Here is a 10,178-nt window from a genome sequence, read left to right as displayed (position 1 = left end):
GAAGTCAGTGCTGGGTTGCCACGGCAACCCAGCACTGACGGCTTCCACTGCAGGTGGGGTGCCCCAGCACTAACTGCTGAGGGGGCTGCGAATCAGGGCCAGAGAGAGGCTTGAAGAGAGAAGCAGGGACTAATCCGTTGCCTCTGTGGAAGCTTTTGACCAGCACTTGCCTCTCTCTTTCTCTCCCAGTCTGGCCAGCAGCCTTGCCTTCAGGACTCTACCTGGGCTGCTGATCAGCTCCTCCTTTCTGATCAGGCCCCATTGATAGGCCCAGAAACACTGACTGGCATAAAAACTGACCAATCAGAACCAAATCTGGGTGAAGTGTGAAGAGCCAATGGCTGCCTAGGAGGCGGAGCTTTTGACGCTGACTGGCATAGAAACTGACCAATCAGAACCAAAACTGGGGGCTTAGATGTATTTTTGTCCAGGGAGAGCATGGATCCCACAGCCGCTCCAGCAATGGCCTTCCCAAATCTACAGAAAGTGCTCATCAGTGACAGCCTGAACCCTTGCTGCCAGAAGATCATGCAAGATGGAGGGCTGCATGCAGGTGGTGGAGAAGCAGAACCTGAGCAAAGAGGAGCTGATAGCTGAGCTGCAGGACTGTGAAGGCCTTATCATCCGCTTGGCCACCAAGGTGACCACTGATGTCATCAACGCAGCAGAGAAGCTCCAGGTGGTGGGCAGGACTGGCACCGGCATGGACAACGTGGATCTGGAGGCCGTCACGAGGAAGGGCATCCTGGTCATGAACACTCCCAATGGGAACAGGCTTAGTGCTGCGGAGCTCACCTGTGGGATGATCATGTGTCTGGCCAGGCAGATTCCCCAGGTGACGGCTTCAATGAAGGATGGCAAATGGGACCGAAAGAAGTTCATGGGAACTGAATTGAATGGAAAGACGCTGGGAATTCTTGGCCTGGGGAGGATCAGGAGAGAGGTGGCCATCCGCATGCAGTCCTTTGGGATGAAGACTGTAGGGTACCACCCCATCATCTCACCAGAGGTCTCAGCCTCCTTCAGCATTCAGCAGCTTCCCCTGGAGGAGATCTGGCCCCTCTGTGACTTCATCACTGTGCACACCCCTCTCCTGCCCTCCACGACAGGCCTGCTGAATGACAGCACCTTAGCCCTGTGCAAGAAGGGCGAGCACTGGTGAACTGTGCCCACTGAGGGATCGTGGACAAGGGCGCCCTATTCCAGGCCCTACCGTCGGGGCAATGCGCGGGTGCAGCGCTGGATGTGTTCACAGAGGAGCCGCCTCGGGACCGTGCCTTGGTGGACCATGAGAACATCATCAACTGCCCCCACCTGGGCACCAGCACCAAGGAGGCCCAGAGCCGCTGTGGGGAGGAGATCGCTGTCCAGTTCATGGACATGGTGAAGGGGAGAGCCCTCGCAGGGATTGTGAATGCCCAGGCCCTTACCAGCTCCTTCTCTCTGCACACCAAACCTTGGATCAGTTTGGCAGAAGCTCTCAGGACTCTGATGCGAGCCTGGCAGGGTCCCCCAAAGGGACCATCCAGGTGGTAATGCAGGGCTTATCCCTGAAGAATGCCAGGAATTGCCTGAGCCCCGCAGTCATTGTCGGATGTGAACTTGGTGAAAGCCAAGCTGCTGGTGAAGGAGGTCAGCCTCAATGTAACTGCCTCCCATAACCCCACTGTGCCAAGAGAGCAAGGGTGCAGGGAAGGCCTCCTGAGCGTGGCCCTGGCAGGTGCCCTTTAACAGGCTGTGGGCTTTGTCCAGGATACCACACCTGTACTGCAGGCACTCAACGGAGCTGCCTTCAGACCAGAAGTGCTTCTCCGCAGGGGTCTTCCCCTGCTCCTGTTCCGGGCTCAGCCCTCCAACCCTGCCATGCTGCCTACCATGACTGGGCTCCTGGCAGAGGCAGGTGTGCAGCTGCTGTCCTACCAGACCTCGGTGGTGTCCAATGGGGAGACCTGGCACGTCATGGGCATCTCCTCCCTGCTGCCCAGCCTGGACACCTGGAAGCAGCATGTGACTGAGGCCTTTCAGGTTCATTTCTGACCTTGGGGCTCACCAGGACCAGCCTTGGGGGCTTTGTGATCAACACTGACAGATCACATTCCCAGGGCTGACATCATTTATGTGGTCTAACCCCTGTAATAACCACTTAATAAACAGCCCACCCTCCCCCCCTCAAAAAAAAGAACCAAACCTGGGTCAACTGTGAGAAGCCAATGGCTGCCTACGAGGCAGAGCTTTTGACACTGACTGGCATAGAAACCAACCAATCAGAACGAAATTGGCCGGCAGAGGAGGGCAGTTGGGGGTGAGATCAGGCTGGCAGGGGAGTACAGTTAGGGGTGATCAGGCAGGCAGGCAGAGGCAGTTAGGGGCGATCAGGGAGGCAGGCAGGTGAGTGGTTAGGAGCCAGCAGTCCCAGATTGCAAGAGGGATGTTCGGCAGTCTGACATCCCCCAAGGGGTCCCCGATTGGAGAAGGTGCAGGCTGGGCTGAGGGAACACCCCCCTCCATGCACAAATTTTGTTCACCAGGCCACTAGTCGACATAATAAAAGGCCAAGAGGCATCACGACCAAAACGACCAAACGACCGGTCGCCATGAGGTGGCATTGACCACTTCTTGGTCCCTCCCTGCCCCCCACCAGTGAGCAGGGGCGGGGGAGGACTGGGGACTGGTGACTGGCAAGCAGGCTGAACTTCTGACCTCTTGGTCTCTACCCCGAACCCCCGGCCTGCAGGCTCCAATGGATCAGCGATGGTGAACAGGGGAATCGGGGTGGGTGGCGGGAGGACTAGGCTGGCTATCAGGCCATTTGGGATCACCAGCTCATCCCCAGCTGCTCAAGGGCTCAGACCTTTGGAAAAGTGGGCACTGGCAACTTCACCACCATGCACGTGCACTGGGCCAGCCACTGATGGAATGCACTGCCCCCTCGGGGCCGCTCACACTGAGACAGGTAGGTTGTGGGCGTGCCCCGCAGCCTCCGCCAGTGCCTCAAGCCCCAGCAGCAGTGGCAGTGGCAGTGGTGGCACCCATGTGAGCGGCCCCAAGCAGGCAGCACATTCCATCAGTGGCCAGCCCAGCACACATGCATAGAGGTGAAGTCTCTGGTGCCCGGTTTCCCACAGACTTGAGCCCCGGAGCAGCCGGGGATGAGCTGGTGATCCCAATGGCCTGATAGCCCAGCGGCGGAGGCAGCATTCAGCCTGGGGACTGGCAAACAGGCAGAAGATGGTCTTGATCACAGGAGGCTAGGCCTAGGGACCCTACCTGCATGATTTAATCATGCACTGGGCCTCTAGTTTTTTTATAAAAAGTCTCAGAAAAGTGGAAATAAAGGGGTCATACTATAGGAGTCATGATAAACGTACAGCCAACATCATACCCAGTGGGCAAAAATAAAAACATTTCCCTTAAGAAGAGGAGCAAGACGTGGATGCCCACTTTAACCACTCCTATTTGACATAGTACTAGAAGTGTTAGCTATAGTGATCAGACAAGAAGAAGAAATAAAAGGCATTCAAATTGGAAAACAAGAAGTAAAACTGTCATTATTCACAGATGACATGATATCGTACATAGAAAACCCTGAAGAGTCCATCAAAAAAAACTGCTAGATTTAATAAGTGAATACGGCAATGTAGCAGGATACAAAATTAACACCCAGAAATCTATGGCATTTTTATATACCAACTAGAGGCCCGTTGCATGAAGAGATTCGTGCAATAGGCCTTCCTTCTCTTGGCTTCCAGCACTGGTTTTCCTCCGGCACCCAGGACCCAGGCCTTTGCTCCGGCCAGAGTCTGCCTTCTTTGTCTTCGCTGCAGACTCCAGCCGGAGTCTGCAGTCTTTTTTGGCTGCAGCACTCCACTCCTGTAGATCCCTTTGCCCCCCGCCCTCCCTCTCATAGCAGGTGTCCTGCCCCGTGGGGCGATTCCGCGCCTGGAGCAGCTGGGCAGCCACCATCTTTGGCCTTCTAATTTGCATACTCACTCTGATTGCCTGTGGGCGTAGCGGAGGTACAGTCAATTTACATGTTTGTCTATTAGTAGGTACGATAATGAATTCTCAGAAACAGAAAGTAAACAATCAATCCTATTTACAATTGCAACAAAAAAATTAAGATACTTAGGAATAAACTTAACTAAGGAGGTAAAAGACCTGTACTCGGAAACTATAGGACGTTGGAAAAAGAGCTAGAGGAAGGTATAAACAAGTGAAAGAATATATCGTGTTCATGGTTTTGTAGAATTAACATCATTAAAATGCCCATACTACCCAAAGCAATCTATAGATTCCATGCAATCCTTATTAAAATACCAACAGCATATTTCACAGATCTAAAACAAACTCTCCAAAGATTCATATGGAATAAAAAAATACTCTGAATAGCCACAGCAATCTTGTGAAAGAAGAACAAAGTTGGAGAGATCACAATACCAGATATCAAGTTATTATACAAAGCCAATGTTCTCAAAACAGCGTAGTACTGGAATAAGAACAGGTATATCAATCAATGGAACAGAATAGAGAACCCAGAAATTTACCCACTCCATTTTGCTCAATTAATATTTCACATACAATGAAATATTGTATATGAAATATTGTATGTGAAAGGAGGCAAGAGCATACAATGGAATCAAGACAGTCTCTTCAATAAATTGTGTTGGGGAAATTGGACAGATACATGCAAAAAAAAATGAAACTAGACTACCAACTTACACCATACACAAGAATAAACTCAAAATGGATAAAAGACTTAAATGTAAGTTGTGAAAACATAAAAATCCTAGAAGAAACCATAGGTAGGAAAATTTCAGGCACCTCTCATAGTAATATGTTTGCAGGGACATCTTCTAGGGCAATGGAAACTAAGGAGAAAATTAAAAAATGGTACAACATCAAAATAAAAAGCTTCTGCACAGCAAAAGAACCCATTAACAAACTGAAAAGGGAGCCCATATTTGGCAATGATACATCTGATAAAGGGTTGTTATTCAATATATAAGGAACTCATACAACTTAACAAAAGGAAGACAAACAACCCAATTAAAAATGGGCAAAGGACCTAAACAGACACTTCTCCAAAGTAGACATACAGATGGCCAAGAGACATATGAAGAAATGCTCAAAGTCACTGATCACTGGAGAGATGCAAATTAAAACAATGAGGTATCACCTTACACCTGTCAGAATGGCTACCATCAACAAATCAACAAATGACAAGTGCTGGTGAGGATGTGGAGAAAAGAGAACCCTAGCACACTACTGGTGGAAATACAGACTGATGCGGCCATTATGGAAAACAGTATGGCATTTCCTCAAAAAATTAAATATGCAACTGCCATTTGACCCCGTGATCCCGTTGCTAGGACTATATCCTAAAAAACCTGAAACACCAATCAGAAAGAATGTATGCACCCCTATGTTCATAGCAGCACAATTTACAATAGCTAAGATCTGGAAACAGCCCAAATGACCATCAATAGATGAGTGCATAAAAAAGCTGTGATACATTTACACCATGGAATACTATGCAGCAGTAAAAAAGAAGGCTTTCTTTGAGACAGCATGGAGGGACCTGGAGAGTATTATGCTAAGCCAAATAAGCCAGTCAGAGAAAGACAAGTATCACATGATCTCACTCATATGTGCATTCTAATGAACAAAATAAACTGATGAACAAAATAGATCCAGACACATAGAAGCAGGGGCTGGGGAGTGGGATTTGTGGGAAGAGATCAACCAAAGAACTTGTATGTACATATGCATAACCAATGGACATGGACAATAGGATGGTGGAGGCTTGGGGGCAGGGGTGGGCTAGAAAGGGTCAATGGGGGGGGGGAAAGGGATCATATGTAATACTTTCAACAATAAAGATTTTTTTAAAGAAACTTAAGATAGACCTTTTATGTAATTTGTTTTAACCAGCTAAATTCAGGAACCATGGAGGCATGACTGAGATCAATATGCAGGTTAGTCTCAGCCTGCCCCATGGACTCCTGTGAATAATAGTTTTACTGTAACGGTGCTGTAGTCAAGGGCCAAGGGGATAGACTGTGCAAAAAAAGAGTTAACACAGCAAGTCTGAAGTGCAAATTTTAGAAAGGCCTGTTTGAAAGGTAGATCTTTGGCTTACATGTGGGAATTTGAAATTTAATCATCTCTTGACTAATAAGACTGGTTTGCTATACCTAGACTGTACAAAGGATGTGATTTATGGTGACCACTTGCTTTCCTTTTGAGAGTCTGAAATTTTATAGTTGCTAGGCAGAGTGTGCCTATGTAACCAGCTCCCTTTAAAAACTATGAATGCTGAGTCTCTTATGGGTTTCCCTGGGCAGAAACATAGCACATATATTAATGTCTTTTTTACTGCTAGAGAAAGGAGCACACTTGGTGTGTCCCCTCATAGGAGAGAAAAAGCATTGGAAGACTACATGGATTTCTCCAGAATCCACCTGTGTCTTTTTCCCTTGCTGATCCTATTGTATATCCTTTTGGTGTAATAAAAGTTTTGACTGCATCTATATGTTGAGTCCCATGAGTCCTTCTAGTGAATCATCAAACATAAGGAAATGATTTTCTCCCAAAACATTTTCTAATAAATAAAAATATATGCATTACATGCCTATTATTGTATGTCTCATTATTTCTCTTAGAAAATTTACCATAGAATTAATGAAAAGCCAAGTATAATTCTATATAATAAAAGCCTAATATGCTGTGTCCAACCATTCGTTCGACCATTCAACCAGTTGCTATGACATGTACTGACCACCAGGGGGAAGACACTCCAACTGGTATGTTAGCTTGCTGCTGGGGTCTGGCCGATTGGGACTGGGCGAGATGGGCCAGACATGCCCTGGAGCACTCCCTTGGTCCCTCCCTGGCTGGCCAACCTCCTGCAGTCCCTCCCTGGCCCCGATTGTCCACCAGTGGGATCCCTCGGCCTGGTCTGTGCCCTCTCGCAATCTGGGACCCCTCGGGGGATGTTGAAGAGCCTGTTTTGGCCCGATCCCCACAGGCCAGGCTGAGGGACCCCCACCAGTGCACGAATCCATGCACTGGGCCTCTAGTTATACATAATTATTTTTTTTTACCTTTATACTTACAGCTCAAGAAGAAAATGCTCTAAGACATAATGTATATAACTAGAGGCCCAGTGCATGAATTCATGCACAAGTGGGGTCCCTCGGGGTGGCCTGTGGAGATCAAGCCCCAGCTCACACCCCCAGGCTTGCAGCCCCAGCTCATGCCCCCAGCCTCGCACCCCCACAGCCCCACCTGGCACCCCACTGTGGCCTGGCACCACCGCCTCACCTGCTCCACCATCCTGCGTGTGGGGCGATCGATCAGGGCTGGGCCCCCTGCTCAGCTCCCTCAGCACCTGGGAGCCAGGCAGTGGCTCCACCCCCCATTACCACTGCTGGTCGCCATCTATGGGGCCACGGTCCCACTCTCTTCAGGGCCCATCAAGGCCGGCAGTGCCTCCACTGCTGCTTGCTGCCACATCGCCAATGCCCACCATGTTCCATGCCACCCCCTGGTGGTCAGTGCACGTCATAGTAAGCAGTCAAACTCCTGATCAAACTCCCAAGGGGACAATTTGCATATTAGGCTTTTATTATATAGGACAATCATTCCCTAAACCCTCTTTGTCACCTTTAAAGAATCACTTTTAACTATCAAAATAAGAGGCATTTAGAAGATTTTTAAAAACAATGTTCAGCCCTAGAAGATTTGGCTGAGTGGCTAGAGCGCCGGCCTTCGGACTGAAGGGTCTCAGGTTTGATTCCAGTCAAAGGCACATGCTCAGGTTGCAGGCTCGATCCCCAGTAGAGGGCGTGCAGGAGGCAGTCAATCAATGATTCTCATCCTTGATGTTTCTACCTCTCTCTCCCTTTCCCTTCCTCTCCAAAATCAATTTTTAAAATATATTTTTTTAAAAAGCAACAATGTTCACTCCCACCTTAATTATCTAGAATGATGTCAGGGGGAAAATGGAGGTGGAGTGGGGTAGAAAAAACTATTTATGCCCATGATAACAAAAAAAAAAAAAAAAAAAAAAAAACAATGAAATTAAAGTAAGAGACACTGCCTTTAGCAGCAGTCTCAAACCCATGAAACACAATCCTGGCCAAAGCTACAAGAAAAGTTTAATTGTTACAAAGAAAACACCATTGAACCAGATCTTGTATATGTCTAAATATCAAATTAGTTTCTTATATTTTCTATGTTAACTGAGTATTATGAAGCAATTATAGTAACTAGCCAGAGAGAAATTGCTTTCTGTTTAAATTTTCCATCAAAGTAGCATTAACTTGATAGCTGCATCAAAATCAAAATGTCATTAGGAAAATACAATATAAAACCAATCCAAAGTGGTAGAAACCATTCAGTTAATATTTATTTCCTTCCTCAACACAAGCTTTTAATTCCAATAATGCAAGTTTAGAAAGCTTAAGATGCATTAGTTTCTTGTGCCTTTACCTCAGCACATGAATGAAAATAGCACAGCAAAACTGTGTCTTCTGAACAGGTAAATCAGGAAAAGTATAGACTAAGAAAAGGAAACTAAACATGAAGTACATCTGATGAGACCTGAAAATAAATGATAGCTTTAAAATAAACTTGAACTTAATAACAATGAAATATCAGTCCAAATATATACAAAAGACACATACTTCTCTACTAACCCTTAACTCTTTATTCCAAACCTTCATCTATCCATCTAGTATCCAAAAATATATATTCCCTTACCTATACAACTTCAGAAATTGGCCATATCTTCCCTGGTCAAAATCAGTGTTGCTACTTACCCATATTTTTTTGCTCATGTAATTTAGTTTTCATGTAAGACCCATCAATCCTAATATATAAAAACCCAGGGTCCGTAACATCCAAAACGACCGAAGGCTCGACTGACCAGAAGTCAGTGCTGCAGTCAGTGCTGGGTTGCCGTGGTGACCCAGCACTGACTGCTGCCGGTGCAGGTGCAGTGACCCAGCCCTGACTGCCAAAGGGGCTGCAGATCACGCCTGGAGAGAGGCCCGAAGAGAGAGGCAGGGTCTTATTCGCAGCCTCCGTGGCAGCTGTTGATCAGCCATTGCCTCTCTCTTTCTCTCCAGGCTTCACCAGCAGCCACTCCTCTGTATCTCTCTGGGTCTCTGCGGGGGCTGCTGATCAGCCCTGCCTCTCTGATCAGGCCCAGAGATAGGCACAGAGACGCTGACTGGCATAGAAACCAACCAATCAGAACCAAATCTGGGTCAACTGTGAGGAGTAAATGGCTGCCTAAGAAGTGGAGCTTTTGACACTGATTGGCATAGAAACCAACCAATCAGAACCAAATCTGGGTGAACTGTGAGGACCCAATGGCTGCCTAGGAGGTGGGGCTTTTGATGCTGACTGGCATAGAAACCGACCAATCAGAACCAAATTGGCCAGCAGGGGAGGGAAGTTGGGGGTGAGATCAGGCTGGCAAGGGAAGGCAGTTGGGGGCAAGATCAGGTTGGCAGGGAAGGGCAGTAGGGGGAAAAATCAGGCTAGCAGGGGAGGGCAGTTAGGGGTGATCAGGCAGGCAGAGGCAGTTAGGGGTGATCAGGCAGGCAGGCAGGTGAGCGGTTAAGAGCCAGCGGTCCCAGATTGCGAGAGGGATGTCTGATTGGAGAGGGTGCAGGCTGGGCTGAGGGAACCCCCTGTCTGTGCATGAATTTTGTGCACCGGGCCACTAGTATCTCTATAATTTTCTTGATATACATATTAAAACATGCTTTCTCTTTATTAATGGAAGGTTGTAAATGCCAAAAATACCTGTAGCTAGATTATACAACAGAAAACCAGAGACTCAAATGCTACTTTGCCTTTAAACGTCTATTGACAGACAGCTTCCCCCAAACAAGTCTTTATAGCACAGCATGCATAATTCGATGGAATATACTTTTAAAAAAATCTATGTGTGTAGCCCTAGCTGGTTTTGCTCAGTGGGTAGAGCATCAGCTTGCAGACTGAAGGGTCCCAGGTTTAATTCCAGTCAAGGGCACATGCCCGGGTTGTGGGCTTGATCCCCAGCAGGGGGCGTGCAGGAGGCAGACAATCAATGATTCTCATCATTGATATTTCTTTCTCTCTTTCCCTCTCCCTTCCTCTCTGAAATCAATAAAATATATATTTTT

General features: G+C 47.5%; 1 pseudogene across 1 annotated transcript; it reads left to right on the top strand.

Annotated features, from left to right (window-relative positions):
• Positions 1–462: 462 nt before the first annotated feature.
• On the top strand, positions 463–2,037 carry LOC308239853 (D-3-phosphoglycerate dehydrogenase-like; annotated as a pseudogene). The gene has a single exon. The product of its transcript is annotated as a D-3-phosphoglycerate dehydrogenase-like (transcript).
• The last annotated feature ends 8,141 nt before the right edge of the window (positions 2,038–10,178 follow it).

This window comes from Plecotus auritus, assembly GCF_963455305.1.
Source record: "Plecotus auritus genome assembly, chromosome: X".
In the NCBI taxonomy this organism is placed as follows: domain Eukaryota; kingdom Metazoa; phylum Chordata; class Mammalia; order Chiroptera; family Vespertilionidae; genus Plecotus; species Plecotus auritus.
This window is presented reverse-complemented; position numbering and strand designations above follow the sequence as displayed.